The 21208-nt window shown below is 45.8% G+C and overlaps 1 protein-coding gene across 5 annotated transcripts in view; it reads right to left on the bottom strand.

Annotated features, from left to right (window-relative positions):
- KCNA6 (potassium voltage-gated channel subfamily A member 6) overlaps nucleotides 1–21208 on the bottom strand; it is a 55529-nt gene that overhangs the window by 21939 nt on the left and 12382 nt on the right. Inside the window, exons 2-3 of one of the 5 annotated variants that reach the window (XM_070409559.1) lie at nucleotides 12797–13013; nucleotides 71–429 (exon numbers count right to left, since the gene is read on the bottom strand). The exons of 1 other annotated variant lie outside the window; for it this stretch is intronic. The gene's annotated coding sequence lies outside the window, so the exon portion shown is untranslated. Of the gene's footprint in view, nucleotides 1–70; nucleotides 430–1595; nucleotides 1719–12004; nucleotides 12101–12796; nucleotides 13014–21208 lie in introns of those variants that run through there. 3 more of the 5 variants (XM_070409557.1, XM_070409558.1, XM_070409556.1) reach the window with 3 other exon arrangements.

The raw sequence follows: 21208 nt of genomic DNA, 5'->3' as shown, positions 1-21208 counted from the left end.
CTTAATTTGTCTGCTTAACTTAGCCGTTGATGTGTTCATGCAGCAAAACACATAGCCTCTGAGACTTTGCCATATATTTATTTGTTAGCCTTCCACGGCTACTTTTTTCCTGGACGGGTCTGTGGCATGCACTTTCTGGCATCCCTTGACCTCTGACCTCCCCGTACCTGGTCTGTTGCCCACACCACCAGCTTTCACTTCCCCATACAACCTCACTCCAACATTCTGGGCCATCTTTAACGCTGGCGGGCTCGGGCTCAGCTTTTCGTAGTCTGTCACTGCTGTGAGAGGCCACGGAGGGGTGTCAGGCCAGATCGCCTAAGGAGGGATCCTGTCTTCTGAAGAAGTCAAGGGTCCAGGCCCTCTGTCCAGCCGCTGTCAGACCTACGTGTAGGTGTCCTTGCTTGGACCACTGTGCCAGCCTTTTCCCTGTAAGGGAGGAATCAGAACATAAGGAGTGTAGTTGGTGACATGAGGGTGAGCTGCAAGAAGAATGGCACCAAGAAACCTGGGAATGCCTCTGGCCTCTTCCCTCAGCTCCCCTGGCATTTGAACAGTGGTCCCTTACTCAGCCCCTATTCTTGTTTGCTCAAACCCTACCTCCCACATCACGGGCCCCACAAGGGCCCCTGCAACCCATCGGGCCCTGCTGAGCACATGCAGCCGGAAGCCGTCCTGCGGAAGTTGCCTTTGTATACTGCGTCTTTAGCTATCCTCCTTTAGTGGCGCCTTCATCCTCCAGGGATAGCACTCAGCTTGACTCCAGGCCCTGGGGAGTAAGGCTCCATACAATCTACCCAGCTGGGGCCCCTGCTGTCTAACACCCAGCACCGTCCACCCTGGTCCCAGGACCCATCTCTGACCCTCAGTGTGTGTCAGGCATAACCTCCCTCCGGGGGAAGAGTTCTCCCCATGGCCACGGCCTGGCTCCTCCCTCAGCTCTCCCACCAGAATTCTTGTTTCTCCCTCCCACGCTGCCTCGTCCCACCATCCTCCAGCCCGGCCTCGTCCCTGACGTCCGGGAGCTCCTCTGGCCACCCCAACATGATCGATCTCTCTCTTTCCTGATATCCCTGATATCCTGCCGCCTTTACAGTCGGCCCCCAAGACATTATACGTGATTGTTTTCTATTAGGAAGTATGTGGAATATGGGACCTAGTGTCCTGCGCTCAAGGTCTGCCTCTCCCAGGTCCTGGGCCAAGGACGTTGGGCCCCTCGCTTGCCCATCTGCATATGATGTGTGTGACTCTGTAACTACCCCTATGCTCTTCGAGAGCAGGCCAGAGTTTGGCTAAAAACAAATAAAACCAATACTTGCTTGCAATTCTATTCCCACACGTATAAAACAGGGATGACAATGTGAGGTGTGTTCCCAGATTCTTAGGGCTACCACAAGAACCAGATGTTTGTGAAACCACTTTAGGAAAGGTAAAGATTTACAATAGGTATTATTGTGCCTATGCAGTAAACTCCTGTGAAATGAAAAGATTTAACATTTGTAATATCAATTATGTGAGAGCAAGCCCCAAGATCTGTCACGTGGAGTAAGTAATGGGTAATTTTACTCAAGCACAAAGGTGACCCAGACACGTACTGTAAGCTTAGGGTTCCGGGGGCAGCAGCCTGCTTGCAGCCAAGTGTCACTGACCATCCGGCGTTAGAGTCACAAGGACATCACCCAGTGCTTTCCTCTGGCTTTATCCATATGCAATAACTTCTGCAAAGTGTTTAAAAACAATCAAACAGTGGAATTTTCTTTGTGAAATTCCACTGGTCATCAAGTGGAAGGTAACACTTTAGCAAATGGTAAAAATGCAGTTTTTTGTTGTGTCAAAGGAGAGTGAACAGAAATCTGCTTGCTTTTCTCACACACTCATGTTTGAAAGAAGCCTGTACAGGCACATCTGCATTCAACTGTGGAGCTGTGTCAGGTGTCTGGACACAACTTCCAAATGCCAACGGCCTGCGTTAGGCCCCATTCTCAGGATGCGGGTATAAACACAGTGGCCTTTATCCCAGGCTGCCCTGATGTTCATACCACAGTGGATTAAGAAGTACATGGAGAGTAAAGGTGCATGGTGTAAGAAAGCGAAATCCTTATCTTTCATGAAGAAGTCAACTTTTCTGAGACTTGATAGATAATGGAAAAAGAAGGAATCTAAGTGTATCATTGGGAAACAGCTAAACAGTTTAAAGAGATTGTTTCTGAGAAGTGAAGATAGGGATGGGAGGGGTGGAGCTAGGGACTATTACAAAAATAACAATAAATAACCTGGGTTGTTAGCCTTGTTGAATATGTATCTTTCTAAGCTCAGACCAATATTTTAATTTAAAGGAAAAGAAATAATACATGAAAATATTCCTAAACTAAAAGACGCAAGTCTCCGAATTAAAGGCCCAAGTTCCACCCTGGCTAGTGTTGCTCAGTGGTTAGATTCCCAAAGGGTTGCAGGTTCAATTCCCATTCAAGGGCACGTACCTCGGTTGCAGGACAAATCAATGTGTCTCTCTCACATCGATGTTTCTCTCGCTCGCTCTCTCTCTCCCCCTATCACTCTCTAAAATAAATAAATAAATAAATAAATAGATAGATAGATAGAAATTAGAAAATTAAAAGGCCCAAGTTATAAGTTTGTCAGATTTAACAAAAACAAATCAAATAGAAACGGATATCCAGTTAAATTTGAATTTCATAAACAGTGAGTAAACTTGTGGTAAAAGTATGTTCCAAAAGTACTCATAGTTTATCTGAAATTTAAATATAATAGGCATCCTCTATGCGGAATACACGCAGACCAAGGTACAAAGTCATGATATTGCAACGCACCAAGGATAAAGAGAAGATGTTAACTCCCAGATGGAAAGAAATATCACATACAAAGAAATCAGAAAAGTATTAACTTCTCATGGCAAGGCCGGTGTTCAGAAGCAACAGAGCAATGCCTTCAAAATTCTGAAGAAAAATGACATCCATTCTGAAATTTTGCACCATCTAATCATTAATGAAGTTTGAGAATTAAATAAAGGCATGCAAAGTTTCAAAAATGTACCTGCCCTTTACCCTTTCCTATAAAATGTGTGGAGGGTTTGCCCCACCAAAGGAAGAAACACCACGGAAGAAGAAAAGATGTGCAGGGAAGCAGAGACTCAACACCGGAGAGAAGGCAGTGAATCCCAGGACACAGCGGTGCTGAGGCGGAGACAGCAGGCAAGACTGGGAGGCTCCGGAATGCAAGACTCCAGGGGAAAGGAACCCGGAGAAGCCTAATGCTTCAATCACATGGACAATGGTGTTTAGATGGGCTTTCCAACTCTGTTGGGGAGTTTGGAAAGAGTTATAAATACTAGTAGGTACAGAGAAAATTAAGCAGGTGAAGAAAATTAGGGAATTATCAACAAAATGTTTACAAGAGATTAAGTGAACATGTCATAGTATACTGCTTGGCAATGCAGAAAATAATATTTGATAGTAATGATAAATATATACATTAAACATAGATTTAACCAATCAATTATGTTGGAAGCAGAGAAAGTGGGCACATAGTTTCATACAAAGATAAAAGGTAGCCGAACCGGTTTGGCTCAGTGGATAGAGCCCCGGCCTGTGGACTCAAGGGTCCCGGGTTCGATTCCGGTCAAGGGCATGTACCTTGGCTGCGGGCACATCCCCACTGGGGGGCGTGCAAGAGGCAGCTGATCGATCTCTCTCATCGATGTTTCTGGCTTTCTATCCCTCTCCCTTCTTCTCTATGGAAAATCAATAAAAAATATATTTAAAAAAAAAAAAACAAAACAAAAAACAAACAAACAAACAAAAAAAAAAGATAAAAGGTAATGTCCCATCACCCAGGGTAAAGTCAGTCCTTATAGCAGCCCGCTAGGCCCTACGTAACAGAGTTGCCCCAACTTTGCATTCTAATCTTATTCCTCATTGCTGTCCCCTTGACACCTTGCTCCAGCAACAGGGGCTACTTTGCTGTCTGTTCCCCAGTTACACCTTATGTCCTCCCACTGCAGGCCTTCGCACTTGCTATTCCCTTTGCTTAGAATCTCCTCCCTCCACACACCCACAGGGCTCTTCCTCCTGTCCTTCGCGTTAGGGATAAAACACTTAGCCCTTCCACCTTGCGCCATGCTTGCCCTTTCCCTTGTTACCCCAGTCTCATACTCACCACGTTCCCCGACCACAGGGCCTTTAGACACGCTGTTCTCTCTGCCTGAAATGCTGTTTCTAGAACCTTTCCCTATTTACTTCCTGTTCATCATTCAAATATCAGCTAAGGAGCCATTAAGGCAAAGCCCCCTATCTTAGGTTCTTATAGTACAGGTATGTGGATCTCTGTATTTTGTAACACTTGCCACAATTGCAATTTTACATTTAAGCTTGTTGGATTAACATCTGCTTCCACCCCCACCATCGACACTAACACCCCCACACAATCATAAGCTCCATTAAAGCAGGAAATCATTTGTTTTATTCATCATTATATCCTTATTGTCTATACATAGTAGAGGCTCAATAAATACATATGGAATAAATTGTTGAAATACTTCCTTTTATTACTGCAACAACCAATATGTACTGCTTGGGTATAGCAATTAGTCATCTGTCTCACTCTAGGACTAGGAGACCGCATGCTATTTCTCTAAAGCCCTGCCGCTCACTCTCTCTAGACGTCCAGTTCCCATCTTCACACATAAAGTCTGAAAATGTGTATTCACATAAAATACACAAAAGACTATGTCCTGTATGGGGTTTCTATCCTGGAGAGCTAACATATTATGAACCCTTCCTCACACTTTGCCATTTAAACACAATCATTCACGATATATCTCCTGCACTTCACATATGATCTTCAAATACATAATCTTCCTTCATACTTCAGCTCAGACTCCATTGGCTGAATTCCAGAGCACAACTGATTGAGGGTGGAGATTCCCCATTGTAAGCAAAAGCGATGATTTTTATCTTGTCTCAATGCTATAAAGTTTAACACCTATGCTCTGTTTCCCCTTATTTTTATAAAATAAGGGCACAAATGCAACAAAAAGAGAAAAGATGGTGACACTGACTGGCTGACAGGGCCACCATGAGAATGACCATTTGTCAGCAAATGAGCAAAATTCTAAATCCAGCATAAGGTAGAGGACTCAGGGGTTCTAAATGTGAGCATCTAATGTTGAGCTCACTTGTTTACACTACCTGATAATCCAGTACTAATATAAGCCTTTGCTGAGTAAAACAAGTTTGAATCTATCCAGTTTTACTTCTACTTATTTAGAATTATATGATAAACCAAATATTCTTAAAGTTCATTCTAAAGAACTAGAGACTTGGTGCAGGGATTCGTGCACTGGTGGGGTCCCTCAGTCTGGCCTGTGGGGATCAGGAGAAACCAGCAGTTCTACATCCCCTGAGGGATGTAATAGTGTGCGAAGCAGCAGGCAGCCGGGGAGGAGCCCAAGCCCTGGCAGGGCACTGTGTTGCTCCCACTCATCCCGGCCCCACTGTGCCTGCCACCGCTGCCATTCAGTAGGCTCGCTGCCGCTCCACTACAGTCTTCACACACCCATCCTAGAGCAATACTGGCACGTCCATAACCAAGAAGAGGCTGCAGGCTCCCTCCCAGTCAGTCCTGATCCTGTTCCCGATCCCAGCCCTGGTCCGAATGGGGAGGGGCACACAAGGGGAGTGTCTGAGGGAGAGGCTCGTGCTGCCACAGCTGTGTTTGCCAGCCATGAGCCCAGCGTCTGGCACCCATTGGGTCAGCTGAGTGGCGCTCCCACTGTGGGAGCACACTGACCACCAGGGGACAGCTCCTGTGTTGAGCATCATAGCTACCGGTTGACCGGCTGAACTGTCACTTAGGATTTTATATATATAGATAAGACTATCAAGTTTCTTCTTTTACATTAACTCCCCTCAGACACAAACTAAGGGAGTCTTAATTTTTTTATGTCTGCATTATAATACAATTACACAACTAAAGCTGAGAGTTTTCATTTGTGTATTATTAAAATACTCCTTCCTTTGCCCCCAAAGCAGTCTCTGGCAATAGCTATGATGGATCATGTCTTCCAATGGGCTGCAGTCCCAGAGCGTGGACCTTGCCACATCAACAGGGGAAATCTGGGACCACAATCTGGACGCTTCTCCCTCCTGCTGGACCCAGTGTGAATCACTGGCCCTCTCAATCTCCTGTCTATACTCACTGCTCTTGTCACTGTTTTCAGAGTTAGACTCAACAGCTGTTTCACAATCATTCTTGGCATTTCTGTGAGTGATGTGGAATCTGGCATTCCTTGAAACCTTGAGCTTGATAAAATTTTGTTCCCCTCGGGTACATCACCAAATCCCTGTGCATCCCCAGAGAGGTGGAGAAGTGGCATGTGGCACATTGGGGACTATGGTTTATTTGTAGACACCCACAGAAAAATTGTCAGGATATTCTCCAGGCTTTGTGTCCACCACTATATATGTTTTGCAGTTTTATTGATATAGTAGAGGCCTGGTGTATGGATTCATACACCTGTGGGGTCCCTCGGCCTGGCCTGTGGGGATCGGGCTGAAACCATCTCTCCCACATCCCCCAAGGGGTCCCAGATTGTGAGAGGGTGCAAGCCAGGCCAAAGGACCCCACCAGTGCACAATTAGGGTTGGGGAATGTCCTTGGGAGGGCTCCAAGGCGTGTCTGGCCTGTCTTGCCCAGTCCCAATCAGTTGGAACCCAGCAGCAAGCTAACCTACCAGTCAGAACATCTACTCCCTGGTGGTCAGTGTGCATCATAGCAACTTGTCAAATGGTCAAACGGTGGAACACTTAGCATATTAGGCTTTTATTATATAGGACAATTGACATACAGCACTATATAATTTTAAGATTGACTTCCATATATTGTGAAATGATTACCACATAAGTTTAGTTAACATCCATCATCTCATATAGCTACAAAAGAAAAGAAATGCCTTTTTCCTTGTGTTGAGCACTCTTAGGATCTATTCTCTTCACAACGTTCAAATCTACTATACAGCAGTGTCAACTGTAGTCATCATGTTGTACATTACATCCTAGTACTTACTTATTTTAAAACTACAAGTTTTTACCTTCAACCAATCCTTCTATCTTGCCTCTGATAATCACTAATCTGATCTCTTTTTCTGTGAGTTTGGTGTTATTTATTTATTTATTTTCTATTCCACATGTAAGTGAGATCATACAGTATTTATCTTTCTCTGTGTGACTTATTTCACTTAACACAATGCCCTCAACGTCCATCCCTGTTGTCACAAATGGCAAGATTTCCTTCTTTTATGGCCAAATAATATTCCACCATTGTTTTTAAGACCAAGTGTAGGTTATAATCTATATATATAAAAGCCTAATATGCAAATTGTCCCCTTGGAAGTTCAACCAGGAGACTGGGAGTTCAATCGCTTGCACTGACCACCAGGGGGTGGTGTGGAATGAAGGAAGGCCCTGGTCAGCAGCTGAATGCCCCTATTGGCCCTGATAGCCAGCCAGGCCTAGGGACCCTGCCTGTGCATAAATTTCATGCACTGGGCCTCTAGTGGTCAATAAAAATGCAAATTAAACAAGATACTATTTCATGTCTATCAGATTAACAGTCCCCCTCCACAACTAGATTATTCAGAACTGGTTGGATAACATAAACACTCATTCAGAGCTGGTGATTTCTTTGGTCTGTTTGTCTCTCAGTTTCTATAACCAGCATTATCCTTTTTCAAGATGGAAATAATTATTTCTGGTCCTAAAAGACACTCTCATTGCAAACAATTCAGGCACTGCATAAAATGTTAAAAAGAAACTGAAATTCATGTATATCCCTTCAACCCAGAAAATAACACATTGATTTTGCAATTGCACAGAGCTGGTCTTAGCCCAGTCACTTACTTGGCACCTCATCTGATAAATGGGAATAATGATTGAAGGTGCTCACAGTGCAAGGATTTAAGATAATATTTGTAATTGCTAGCTGTGACCATTACTATTATTGATATACTTCCAGTCTTTTTATGCATAAATACATAGATGTCATGTGCATTTCTTATGTTCCCACAGAGTGGCTTTTGTGTGACAAAAAGATTATTTAGCAAATACATTACTTTGATAAATAAATAAATAATGTACTAAGGTTCTAAATCTTTAAATCAAGTTCTTCCTGAAGTTTTGAGTTCAACTGACAAATTTTATGACTCTATTCATAAGCAGAGGTTGCCTCTTTTGTTTTTCAAAAGCCTGTGCTCCTAGAGAGAGTTTGAAAGCAACAAAGAGAGAACTCCTTGAAGCGTTTGTATTATGGATTGAATGTTCATGGTCCCTAAATTCATATGCTGAAGCCCTAATCCCCAATGTGGCTATATTTGGAGATGGGGACTTTAAGGAAGTAACTAAGCTTAAGTGTGGTCATAGAGTGAGGCTGGTCCCATGGGATTGGTGTCCTTATAAAAGAGTGAGACACTGGAGCTTGCACAGAGGAAAGGTCATGTGAAGGCACAGCAGGTAGGTCAGAGGTCAGCAGTAAGAAAAGAGCAGGGATCCAAACACCACTAGATGGTTAACATCCCTGGAGATGGGCAGAATTTGGAGGGTTGACTTTTGGGTGCATACATTTGTCCAAACCTGAGGCTCGGGCTCCCCGCCGGGCAATGAAGCTGCATAGACACTGCTGGGTTTGTGAACTGAGATTTACCCAGTCCTAGAGTTGTCAGATTTAGCAAATGAAAGTACAAGAGCTGCAGATAAATTGCAGTTTCAGATGATTTTGGAATATTTGCAACATTCTTATACAAAAAAGTGGTCACTGCTTTCTGGAATTCAAATTAACTAGGCATCCTATATTTTATCTGGCCACCCTACCCAGTATGGGAGCAATGATCTGAAGGGCATGTTAGTAATGCACATCAAAACGGTTAAGCCATACGAAATTGTTAGCACGACAACTCCACTTCTAAGAATTTAGTCACAAAAAATCATTAGATGATAGATAAACACATACAGGTAAGCATATTATTACCATATTGCTTATAATGAGTGAGTACATAGGGTATTTTTCTTCAAATGTATACAGCCTTAAAATGTTATTTTTTAAATCTATATTTATTAATATGAAAAGATATCTAGGATTTAAGATTAAATTTAAAAAGCTAATAAAATAATTTTAAGTTTGATTTTATTTTTAACTAAATCTTTTATATGTGCAACTCACACACAAAAAAAAATCTGGGTAATTATACCAACATGTTGACAGGAGTCACCTCTGGATTGTGAGATTATTGGTGACTTTTACTTGGCTCCATATGCCTTCATGCATACATTATTTTAATAATCAAAACAAAACAATAATGCTATTACAATTTTGAAAGTAAAAGTATTAGTAACTCTCCAAAAAGAATTATGCAAAAGTATTCTTTGTTATTTATGTAATCTTACAATCTGAAGCAGCGAGTCCATATGTAGATAGATTCAGGACCTCCTTACCTAAAGTCGTGGATGTGTTCCTCCTCCTATTTTGGTGTTGATTTATCTAAGCTATGTCATCTTTCTCTTGCCTAAGCCACAGAAGAACCTGGATGTATATTTGCTATTTTTGTTTATTTGTGTTTTAGGGGGAGGTGTTTCTTCTTTTTCTTTTGGCTACCCTATATCTGTGTTATCCCTTCTTGTCATTACAGAGCACCAATATTCCTCCGGAGAAACCCTCTCCACACCCCATACTCACTCCATGTGCTGTGGGTAAAACTACGTCCAATCTTGGCTCCAGGGGTGTACATGTAGCCCAGATATGTCCAATCAGAGCATACCATTCCCCTGGCCTAATAATCTGCCCAGATAAGAGGATGAGGTGGAATTCTGACTGGTGGAAATCAGATCATGGATTTTTGGGGGGTCAAGAGAAGCACTCTTTCTATTGGACCAGAACCTGAGAGGCTATATGTCTGTAGTTGCTAGCCATCTTACCACCCTCTGAAGCCAACACAAACAGCAGAATTGCATTAATAGAGAGGGGGAAAGTTTACCTCCTGGATCACCCTGTACCTGAAGCCCAATTTTTTTTTTTAAATATATTTTATTGATTTTTCACAGAGAGGAAGGAAGAGGGATAGAGAGTTAGAAACATCGATGAGAGAGAAACATTGATCAGCTGCCTCCTGCACACTCCCCACTGGGGATGTGCCCGCAACCAAGGTACATGCCCTTGACTGGAATCGAACCTGGGACCCTTCAGTCTGCAGGCCGACGCTCCATCCACTGAGCCAAACCAGCCAGGGCCCTGAAGCCCAATTTTATTTCATTTTTGAAGAAGTTCATTATTTCCAAGTAACTTAGCATGGACCTTAGATTTATCATGAATTCTCCAACAAAGGCTATAGTTAATTTAATTGATATGAGAATAAAATTAATTGGTTCTACTAGTACTAGGTGAAAACACTACTTATAGGTATGAGTAGAATTTTTTAGGTGGAAACACCCTTATGAGTAGGGTTGGTAAGCATCCTGTATATACAAAACAAGTCTTGTATTTAATGATTTTGCCTTGCTTTCTGTATTGGCTTTCTCAGGACACCCTAAATGTCCTGTATTTGGCTTTTTTCAATAAATTCCAAAAATTCAGCAGTTAGAGCTATATCTCAAATTAATCTGGGCATTTACTAAATTTGGTGGCTTTACTAAGCAGTCATTCAATTCCTACAACCTCCCATGCTTCACCCTGCTCTATAGATCTCTGCCAACTGAAACCCAAGTTTAGACAGTTATATGAGTTAATAAATTTCCCTTTTTTGATTAAGTTGTTTTAAACCTTATTTACTCTCTTATAACCAAAAGAAAGCCAACTGGATCCAATTAATTACAGGACCATCAACAACTAAGCTTTATAATCTATAATAATAAAAGAGTAATATGTTAATTAGACCAGAAGTCTTCTGGACATCCTTCCTGATGAAGCTGGGGCCGAAGGGAAGCCAGCCCGGGTCCTGGGTGCCTGCAGGTGGCAGGAGGAGGGAAGCCCAGGTCCCGGGTGCCTGCTGGCAGCTGGAGGAGAAAAGCCCAGGTCCCGGGTGCCAGAGGGAAGCTGGTGCAGCAGCAAGGGGAAGGAAGGCCTACTCTTGCATGAATTTTCATGCATCGGGCCTCTAGTCTAATTAGAATAATAGCTACATTTTATTAATCACTTACTGTGTCTAAGACATTTTAAATACATTATCTTATGCATAAGGCTACCCATTCTTTGAAATAGACATTATTTTCTCTATTTCACAGATGAAGAACATGAGGCTCCATGAGGTTAAATAATTCACCCAAAATCACTCATCTAGATGGATGGAACCAGGATGTCAGACTCCAATCTAAACTCTTCCACTGCACCATCTAGTCTAGACTTTGGATTCTGCACTCAGATCTCACACCACAGAAAGAATTCTTTTCCTGGGCTTGGGTTCACTACCAGTTGAGCTAAAATAACCACTAGAAAATCTAACTTCCCACAATAGCTCTGATTTGAAGCCAAGTATATAAAAACTGCATAAACAGAGCCTCAGTTTAAAGTGGTCAAAGGAAGTCACCTTATTACTACCATTTTCTCTAATTTCCAATCTTCTCTCATTTTTGGGTGAGGGAGGCAACCTAATTTTTGGAGGTCTTGCTTTGGCAAGGCTGAAAAAAGTAAAAAAAGATCCAAAAGCAACTAGTTGGCTCACCTGAGTCATGTTGAATACCAATCAGCATCATTGCAATCTCAAAGCATTAATTAAAGTCAACTCCATTGTTGAAGTTAATTGGATAACTGCAAATTTTCCACTTCATATGAACACTGCCTAAAACTGTACAAGCTGGACATGAACATATGCATGCAGACCTGAGACAAGGAAATCACTAGATTTCCAAGAAATAATTTGTTTCTTATCTATATTATAAAAGACCAGAGGCTGTAACACCATAATGACCAAATGACCAGTTGCCAGGAGGTTCATTGATGGATCTCATGGTGCGGCGGGTCTGGGTCTTGCGGCGCAGCAGGAGTCCAGGTCCTGCCGGTGCAGCGGGGGTCTGGGTCTCGCGTGAATTCACATGCTGGGCCTCTAGTAAATATATAAAAATCCTATATAATAAAAGCCTAATATGTTAACTGTCCGGTCGTCTGGTGTTCGGTCAGCTAGTGACCAGTCGACTGTTCAACCAGTCAAAGTGTAATATGCTAATGACATGCTAAGGCCACTCAACCACTCGCAATGATGTGCACTGACAACCAGGGAGCAGACGCTCCGACCGGTAGGTTAGCTTGCTTCTGGGGTCCGGCCAATTGGAACTGAGCCCGATGGGCCGGACACGCCCTGGAGCCCTCCTGTGGTTCCTTTCCGGCTGGCCAACCTCCTGCGACCCTCCCCAGCCAGCCCCAGCCAGCCGGCCCCAATCGCCCCGATCGGACTGGGTGAGATAGGGTTGGACACGCCCTGGAGCCCTCCCGCAGTCCCTCTCTAGCTTCGATCGTGCACCAGTGGGGTCCCTCGGCCTGGCCTGTGCCCTCTCACAATTTGGGACCCCTCGAGGGATGTCAGGGAGCTGGTTTCACCCGATCCCTTAAGCCACTCCCCTTGGGAGGGTGCCAGACGCAGGGCTCATGGCTGGCAAGCGCTGCTGCGGACCCCACCCATGCACGGATTCATGCGCCGGGCCTCTAGTATATAAATAAAGTGATTCACGCACATTAACCTGTAACCTGACATTCCATGTGCAATCATCTTGTGTTAGTTATTTCTCACAATAACCCAACATACCTCTCAAGAAATTCAGGTACAGCAGGTGGAGGATTAGTTAGTTCTGCTCAAAGTCAGATGGTCAATAGCAAACACATACAACCAAGTTTTTCACTTTCCAGAAGTGACTGAGTCCTTTGGGTCATCAAATCACAGTTCATTGTGCTCTTGCCGTCCTCAGTCTCTGCTCTCCTCATTTGCAACCTGGGGTGTCAGTGGCATAATGCTGCTACTTCCCCTGAAAGACAGCAAGGGCGGGGACCAGGGGCTCCTATAGAAGCCTGGAGGGATGGAGGCTGGCAGGCCAAGCTTTTTGGTTTGTTTCTGAATAAATCTATTTGTCAAACATCTCCACTTGCCAATTCCTGGCAGCCCTGAATATTTTATGGAGGAAGTTCCAGGAACAAAAGAGACGTTGTTCCTTACAGCCCCATCCCAGAGGGCTGGGGGAAAGCTGCAGCCTCCTAGAGAGGGTCAACAGGCAACCAGTGTGGCTGAAGGGGATGGAATTTGTGACACTACACCCCCAAGGTCAATAGGATGATGACAAGCACCCCACCCACCCCCACTCCACGCCTCCTAGTGCACAGGCGTGCTTTTCACTGTTGAGAAATGGAGAGAACAGTTTCTGCAGCCTGGCCTAGCAATACCTCAAATACAAAGGTTCTTTGCAAATCCACCTCTGAACTTCAGGGCCCAACTCAGCCCGTCCACCCATGAGATCCTAGCAGATGCTCAATAAGTGACTGTAACCTCTTCTACCTTGATTCCTGCAAGAGCCTTCCATCAGTGGCACAGCAAGTTCAGTGCGTTGAGAGAGGTCTGCCCCACACAGGCAATAAAGGGACGCATTGTCCACAGAGAATTTAAAAACGAGAATAAAACTGCCTTTTTTCACACGTTCCAGCAATTACAAACAATGTCAGTGATACAGTATTCCTCCAGACTACAGTGGACCACCTCTCCCCGCTATGGCGCTGCCAGATACTGTGCCCACGGGGTCTCCACCCTCTCCTTCCCACTCCTAGTCTCACTTCGGCCAGAAGGATCACTTCAAAATGGGATCTGAGCATGAGAAGCCCGTGGTTTAACACTCTTGCTTTCTCCCTCTGCCTTCAGAATGAATCCAACCTCTCACAGCTTCCAGCTCTTCCCAATCTGAGTCCAACCGATTTTTCAAGCCTCCCCTGCATCCTTTCTCCCTCCTCACGTGTCCAAAAGTCCTGGTTCATTGAACATATCAGCTCGTTTTCGGGCTTCCATGCTTTTTTTTTTGTTCAAGCCATTCCTTCTATTCAGAATTTTCCTTTTAGTAATCTTGCCTGGAAAACCTCCCTGACTGCCTCCAACCCAGGAAGAATTCATCATTCTTCCTGCCTCACCTGGAGCCCTGCTCCATGCCCCACTATCACTTACTGCATAGTCCACCCCCTCTGCTTCTATTGACTACAGTTGACACCTGTGCTCCCCCCAACGAAGCCCCATGCAGTGCCTGGCTACTGTGATTTTCTCCAAGTCTGAGCTGAATGAAGGCTTTCCTAGGAGGTTATTTGTAGAGGTGTCCCATCTCAGCCAAGGGAATAAGTGAGCTAACACTTGAGACTTCAGAACCAACTCTGTCATAAAGGAGCCATGATAGTCATGTGGCCTTGAGCCAATCAAATGATCTCTCAGGACCTCAATGATTTCTTTCATTTATAAAAAGAGAAAGTGAAGCTGAATGGTGGAGCAGACCCCTTTCACCTCCCATGGCTGGGAGGTTTTCCACAGAGAGGCTAGCCCAGGCTGAACCAGAACCTTCTGTCCTAAGTCAGGGCTTCTAGGAAAGAGGCTCAGAGCGCCTCAGCCTCCGCCCTCCACCACGTCAGAGGACAGGTCAACAGTGCCAGCTTGGCTGCTGGAGGCCCAGCTTTGTGGGAGACAGGGCAGTTAAGGAAGTGCCTGTGAAGGGCTCTTGGACCCTTTGAAAACAATTTTATCTGATGACAGCCAACCAGAATGCTAAAATTTCACCACGCCAGCCATTCTGGGCCATGGAAAACTACACCACTGCATCCTTTGCTTTGGGGAAAAGAGCTTGTCATTCCTATCTTCCTCTTCCTTCCTTCCAATCCTCCCACCTGGCAGAAAAGCCACACAGGGGTGGGGGGCAGCCTTCCTAGAAGGTGTTTCTCCAGAAAGTCATTGTGGGTGGGATGTCAAAAGTCATCAAGGACATTGATTGATCCTCGGCACTAACCCAGCAAATCAACTTAACAAGCCACGGTGGGCAGGCCCTGGGAGAAGGGAAGAATGCTATTGCTGCAGGAATCTGCTGGGTGGTGGCTCTATCTCAGTCAGGGGGCTGCTCAATGGGTACATAAAGGGAAGTCAGGTGTATCAGTATTTGACCTCTTCCCTCCTGGTGCAGCATGCAGCTCTGCTGCCTACATTGCCTGAGGCAAAACCCCGCCTCCTCCCGTCCCTCCTCCCAGCACCCCAGGGAGAGAATCTGCAGGATTCTGACAGGAGCGCCTGCAGTCTCTGGGAGCCTCTCCAGGACTGGTCTGTGCAAAGGACAAGGTTTGAACAAGGAGAAGAAGAGTGAAGGGAAACAGTCCTTGGTTTGAGTCAGGAGAGAGTTTGAGCCAATCGCTGGCTGCTGGTGGAGGATGGTAGAGGGTGCATGCGGTGACCTGGTTAGATTTTTCTTTGCCTAGTTAAGCTCAAATCCATTCCAGATGTCCCGGCTGGGGACGCAGCACTGCAAGGGCCTCCAGCACTCAGAGCCGCCTCCCAGGATGGACACAGGTGGGCTTTCAGACTACTTGGGGCAGGGCGGCAGGGCAGGGGGGTGCAGGGGAGAGAAGTTTTAGGTGGTGAATGAGAGAAATTATTCGGGATGGGAGGTGACAGTTGAGGATACTGAACTTGGCCTGGGCAGTTGATGTTGGAGATAACCCTCCTTGCTCCTGCAATGGCTGTGCTTTCTGCAGCGGATAGCAGTGAGGCACTAGGTCTGGGGCTGCAGGTCAGACCGCTGCCCAGGCCTCCTGTCCTCAGGTGCCATGATCTAACTGCGAACTGGGGTGGCATTTGGGAGAAAAACCTGATTGTGCTTTGCACAAGCGGCTCCCTGCAGTAGAAGGGATGTGGCTTAGAATGAAAAGGAAGGGCGTCCTGCTCGGCAGCACTAGGAGAGGCAGCTGATGGGAGCTAAGGTGATTTCACCCTGGAAGGTCTTCGGGGGGTGGGAGATGCTCTTTTCCAAAGGGCCTGGCAGGACTGGCCTGGGCTGGCAGAGAACAGCTGCTGCTGACTGAGGGAGAAGCTGTGCAACCTTGGGCAACTCCATCAACCTCTCTGGGCCCAAGGCAAACATCATAATGTCTGCTCTACTGACCTTAGAGGATTGTTATGATGTTCAACCGTGAAAGAGATTTGTAAAATGTGAAGTGCAAGCTCTTATATCATCATCCTTAGAATTTCTTAGACTAGTGGTACCCAGCTCTGGCTGCACACTGAAATCGCTTGGGAGCTTTTATAAAAAATGCTACACCTGGACCCCACCCTAGATCAATTATTCAAATTGGGAAAGGAGTAAGATAAGACAGCAGAGGGGGTAGGAAGTACTTAAAAAGAAAAAATACTTTTTGGTGATTCTGATGCCCTGGGAAGGTTCAGACCTACTGCCCAGACTCCCCAAGCTTCCTGAAGATAAACTTGGAGCACATCTTTAAAAAGCAGCTTCTTGGCTTTTCTCAGATCCAGTGGATCGGAATTTCCAGGAGGCCTGGCAATCTGAAAACAGCGTGGACATGTCAATCAGGGGCAAGTCCGTCAGTGCTCCCCTTCCCTGCAGGATGAGTAGTGATGCCCAGCGATGCTCTTGGCAGCAGGACAGAGCAGCAGCTCAGGGGAGGGGGTCCTCCTTAGATGATGTGTGCAGACGTGTGCCTCCGGGATAAGGTGGCACTAGGTGGCCACATCCAATCTCACTCCTGCTCCCTTGGGGACAGTCCAATTATAAAATGACAAATTTCCCAGCCAAAGGGTCTGAGAGCCTTAAGATAAAAAAGAAACCATGATGAGTGTTCTATAAGTAACAGCACAGGTTACCAGTGTTTTATTGATTAGCCCATGGATTGTCCAGGCTTTCCTGCTTCACACTCTCTCTGCTGGCTCTGTCCCATTCATAAGATTATATAAACACACACACACACTCACATACACTCACACACACTCACACTCACACTCTCACAACCACAATCACACACACCACACACACTCACACTCTCACAAACATCACACTCACACTCACACACTCACACACACATTCACACTCACACACACACATTCACACTCACACTCATACACACATACACACACACTCACACTCACACACACAACTCACACTCACACTCATACACACATACACACACACACACTCTCACACACACCTCACACTCACACACAGAGACCGCAACCTCGTTAAACACACAAAAGGGGGGGTTGAAGAGGATTAAAGGAGCCAGAGAACTGATACCAGGCAAATGTGTTACTTGGAAACATCGCGAGTGTAGAAGTGAAGAAGGCAGATATGTTAGGACCGAAAGGGGCCTTGGGGGTTATGTTCGATTTAGTTCTCTCCTTTCATAGGGGCAGCATTAGCACAGCAGCTCAGAGCCAGGGTTCCAGAACCAGAGGCCTGGGTTGAATCCCACCACCTCCTCACTGGCTGCGTGCTTGGGGCAAGCGGCTCCTGTGAAATGGAAATACCATCGGGGCTGCAGGAAGAGTAAATGCGTTAGTGGATGCAGAGGTCCCAGCAGTGTGCCTGGCACATGTATGCTGAGAGGTGGTGGCTGATCTCAGTTGCTATAGCTTCTGTTATTTTATGGTAGGCGAGGAAGCTGAAGTCTAGAAAGTGATTCATTCAATTTGTTCATACTTTTTGACTCTCATAGGAATACAACCTAAGGAAATAGTCATACATGTGAACAAGTATCCATGCTAACAATGGTCACGGCAGCATCCTTTAGTTTTAGAAGAATAAACTGAATGTCCAATAAGGGGGGTAGGTTACCAAATTATTGGTGCATCTATAGGATGGTTATATAATAAGTAAATGCTTGAGAAAGTTAGAGACATAATACAAAGTTTCTAAAATAAAATCCAATATGATCTCTCTAGGGATGTAGATAAGAGCTAGTCCAGAAGAAAAACCCAATACAATGCAAACACTGAATGTCTCTGGTTGTGAGGTCATGGGGACTTTCATTGTTTTCCCTTATACTTTTCTGAAGTGTGCTAACTCTTAAAGTCAGAAAATGTTTATTTCGGGCAATTGGCTCAAGGTGCGGCAGTGCCTCAGCAGCCCAGAGGGCTCTCCATCCCTCCCAGGGCCTGCTGCTTCAGCAGCCTGTGCTGCCAGGAGGAAAGGACGCTGAATGGGTGAGGGGGGTGACCGAATACCAAAAAGCACTGGGACCTGGTGCAGCCAGGCAGGACTGGGACCAGGCTCAGAGGGGATCCTGGCCTGGACCTGCAGAGCCAGATGCTTTCTATCCAGCTGAGCCTTTTCAGTCCAGGGCCACTGCAGGTCACAAAGGGGCATTAATTCAATGCCTGCCCCCTGTGTGGCCTGGGGAGGGGAGTCTCTGCTCTTTCCCAGAAATGGCAAGAGCCAACTTCTACTCTATCTGAGGATACCAACAAATTGTACCAACTTTCTTACCCTTTGTCTGTTAACAGACTCCATTGCAGTGGGCAGCCAGAGCCCCAGGGAATACTGGTTAGCACCCCTACCGGTCTGCATTCTCCTGCTGCTTTAAGATAGAAATGCCTTTCCTTTCTGTGCCCAACATTTTTCCAATCATGAGGCCAAGGTGCTGACACAGCTGAAACCAAGGAATGTTTATTTTGCAACTTTAAAGTAAGAAGAGATCTGGAATCACTTAATAACTAAGATGGACCTCATCAAAGAAAAATAGGCAGGCAGGAGGGAGAGAAAGTAAGAGCAAAGCAGAGCAAAGCAATGTATTACATAAAAACTTTACATCTCTTTCAAAATGGCGCTATAAACTGCTCAGTATATTTTTAAGTGTTAAGTTCTGATCTTTGTCTAAAAAGCTGGAGAAGATGAGCTCTGAAATTCAGTGATTCTGTGTAAAGTTGGAATTTTAGTAACTTCAACTTCCTTTTTAAAAGATCATTCTGGCTCTGGCCAGTGTGGCTCAGCGGATAGAGTATCAGCTCACAGACCGAAGGGTTACGGATTCAATTCCTGGTCAAGGGTATATACCTGGGTTGTAAGTTCAATGCCCGGCCCCAGTAGGATACGTGCAAGAACCAACCAATCTGTGTGTCTCTCTCATATCGATATTTCTCTCTCTCTCTTCCTCCATTCCTTCCTTCCAGTCTCTCTAAAATCAAAGGGGGAAAAAATATCCTCAGGTAAGGATTAACAACAACAAAAAGATCATACTGGCGGCAAAAGCGAAGTAATGAAGTGTGCCAAGTCATCAAGGGACCCAGCTGTACATTTAATGAATAAGCTGAGCATCCATAGACTTATTTGAGCAGAAATTCAAAAGTTGTCTGACCCAACCATCTCACTTTACAGATGAAGACAATGAGCCAGAGAATAACACTAACGTTCACCTTGCTGCGTGCCCGGCAGGCAACTTGCTCAGGGTCATACAGCAGGTGAGCGATGGACCCAGAATTAGATGCTATTCCCACTTTCCCCATAGTCCACCTGCTCTAACTTTGAGTGGATTTAATGATGAAAGAAGCAACCATATATCAGAAACTCCTCCTCAGCCCAAGATGTCCAGAAAAGGATCAGGTACCAAGGCAACAGCAGGTCAAGAATAGCTACATCCTCTCTCCTTTCATCTCTGAGCACAGTAGGGAAGCCCTGGAAGAAAGAACTGAGTCCTGGGCCAGCTGGTGGAGGAGCAGACAAGAGCATCAGACCTTCCTGCGGGGAGCAGACAACCCACAGATGCAGAGCTGGTGGCTGCAGCCACCCTTTCGCAGGAAAAGCCACCTGTGAATCCCGCTCCTTGCTCTCTCCCCTCCCCGCGGGCAGGATCAGAGTGACATCTCATTATATGGCATCACACAAGTAGGAGGTCATCCTCAATAGGAAATACCCGCACACCAAAGTTTGCCTGTTTCTCATGTTAATCACTTTAGGTGGAAATCCTTATTTGCATCACACACCTCCCCGCCTTCTGCATCGGGCAGAGAGCACAACTGAGCACGTGCCGGTTCCCAGGAGGCCCCTGCTCTCCAGGCCATCGCGTAAGTCTGTCCCTGGGGAGCTGTGACTGTGCCTCCGCAGACTGCCAGCCTCACTCTGCTCTCACTGTCTGTCTCTAACAGCCACACCTGCTTCCACCCATTTAACAGTCCACTGTGACTCCGTGAAATGGCATCACCCAGGAAGGCCTTCGTGAGCAGGCTCTTGCACGGGGTCCACAGAGTCACCAGATGAGGCAGGTCGGGTGCAGCTGCCCTAAACGTGGTGCCCTTCCGTCTGATTTTCTAACCTGTAGTAGAAATTCGCACAGAGGGAAGTGTTTCCCACCGACAGGAAAACAACTGTGGACTCATGAAATGACAGATGGCCCGGCCTCAGTGGGCGCGGGGCTAAAGACAGCCCACACCCCATTGAAGGGGCAGCTGCGCTCAGCTCCTGCTGGCTGGTGTTGCAAAGTCAAAATGCAAGAACAATGAGGCCAGACCTATAGCTTTTCAAGAAAAAATAAAAATCTGCCACTGCATGTGAAATATTCCAACATTTATTGTATGTTTTCCCGGCTTTAGTGAAACGTGATTGTCATACTCAGTATTTATAACGTCGTGTCACATTGGGCCGGGAGCCAGTGACCCCAGCCCTGGTGTCAGGAGCAGCCGGCACAGTGTTAGGCTGCGCGCTCTATGGCTGCTGCTTGGAATTCTGCAGGCATGTAAAAGTATGAATCAGAGATTGCAGATGCAGATAAAATAAAATAAAACAAAAAAAGAAACACACTTCCAGATGGGAGAGGGTGACCACCAGGAGCGGAGTCTGGCCGGGTGTGAGTGAGGGCCTGGCTCCCCATGCGCACATGCTGAGCGCAGAGAGCAGTGCTGTGGGGCACACACGCTGTGTGTCCAGCACGCCAGACTTTTCTCCTCCCAGCCGTGCCAGCTGCCTCCACAGCGCTGGGGAGCGCCTGTCTGATTTATGGCTCAGCTACCATGGCTTCTGGAAACCTGGCTCTCCCTGTGATTTATAACAGATCTGTAACACAACAGTGACTTCTCTTTTTCTACCAGGACAACAAAGGGCAGGGAAGAGCCTCGAAGCTGACTCTGTTCCCCGGGCATCAGAAGCCGGCACTCGTGGGTAAGATGCTAACTTTCCGCATTCCTTCCTTCCTCTCTAAAACAGAGAAATCT

Source organism: Myotis yumanensis, unplaced genomic scaffold (assembly GCF_028538775.1).
Source record: "Myotis yumanensis isolate MYYU_CA2020_CCGP unplaced genomic scaffold, mMyoYum1.0.hap1 SCAF_3, whole genome shotgun sequence".
Taxonomy (NCBI): domain Eukaryota; kingdom Metazoa; phylum Chordata; class Mammalia; order Chiroptera; family Vespertilionidae; genus Myotis; species Myotis yumanensis.
This window is presented reverse-complemented; position numbering and strand designations above follow the sequence as displayed.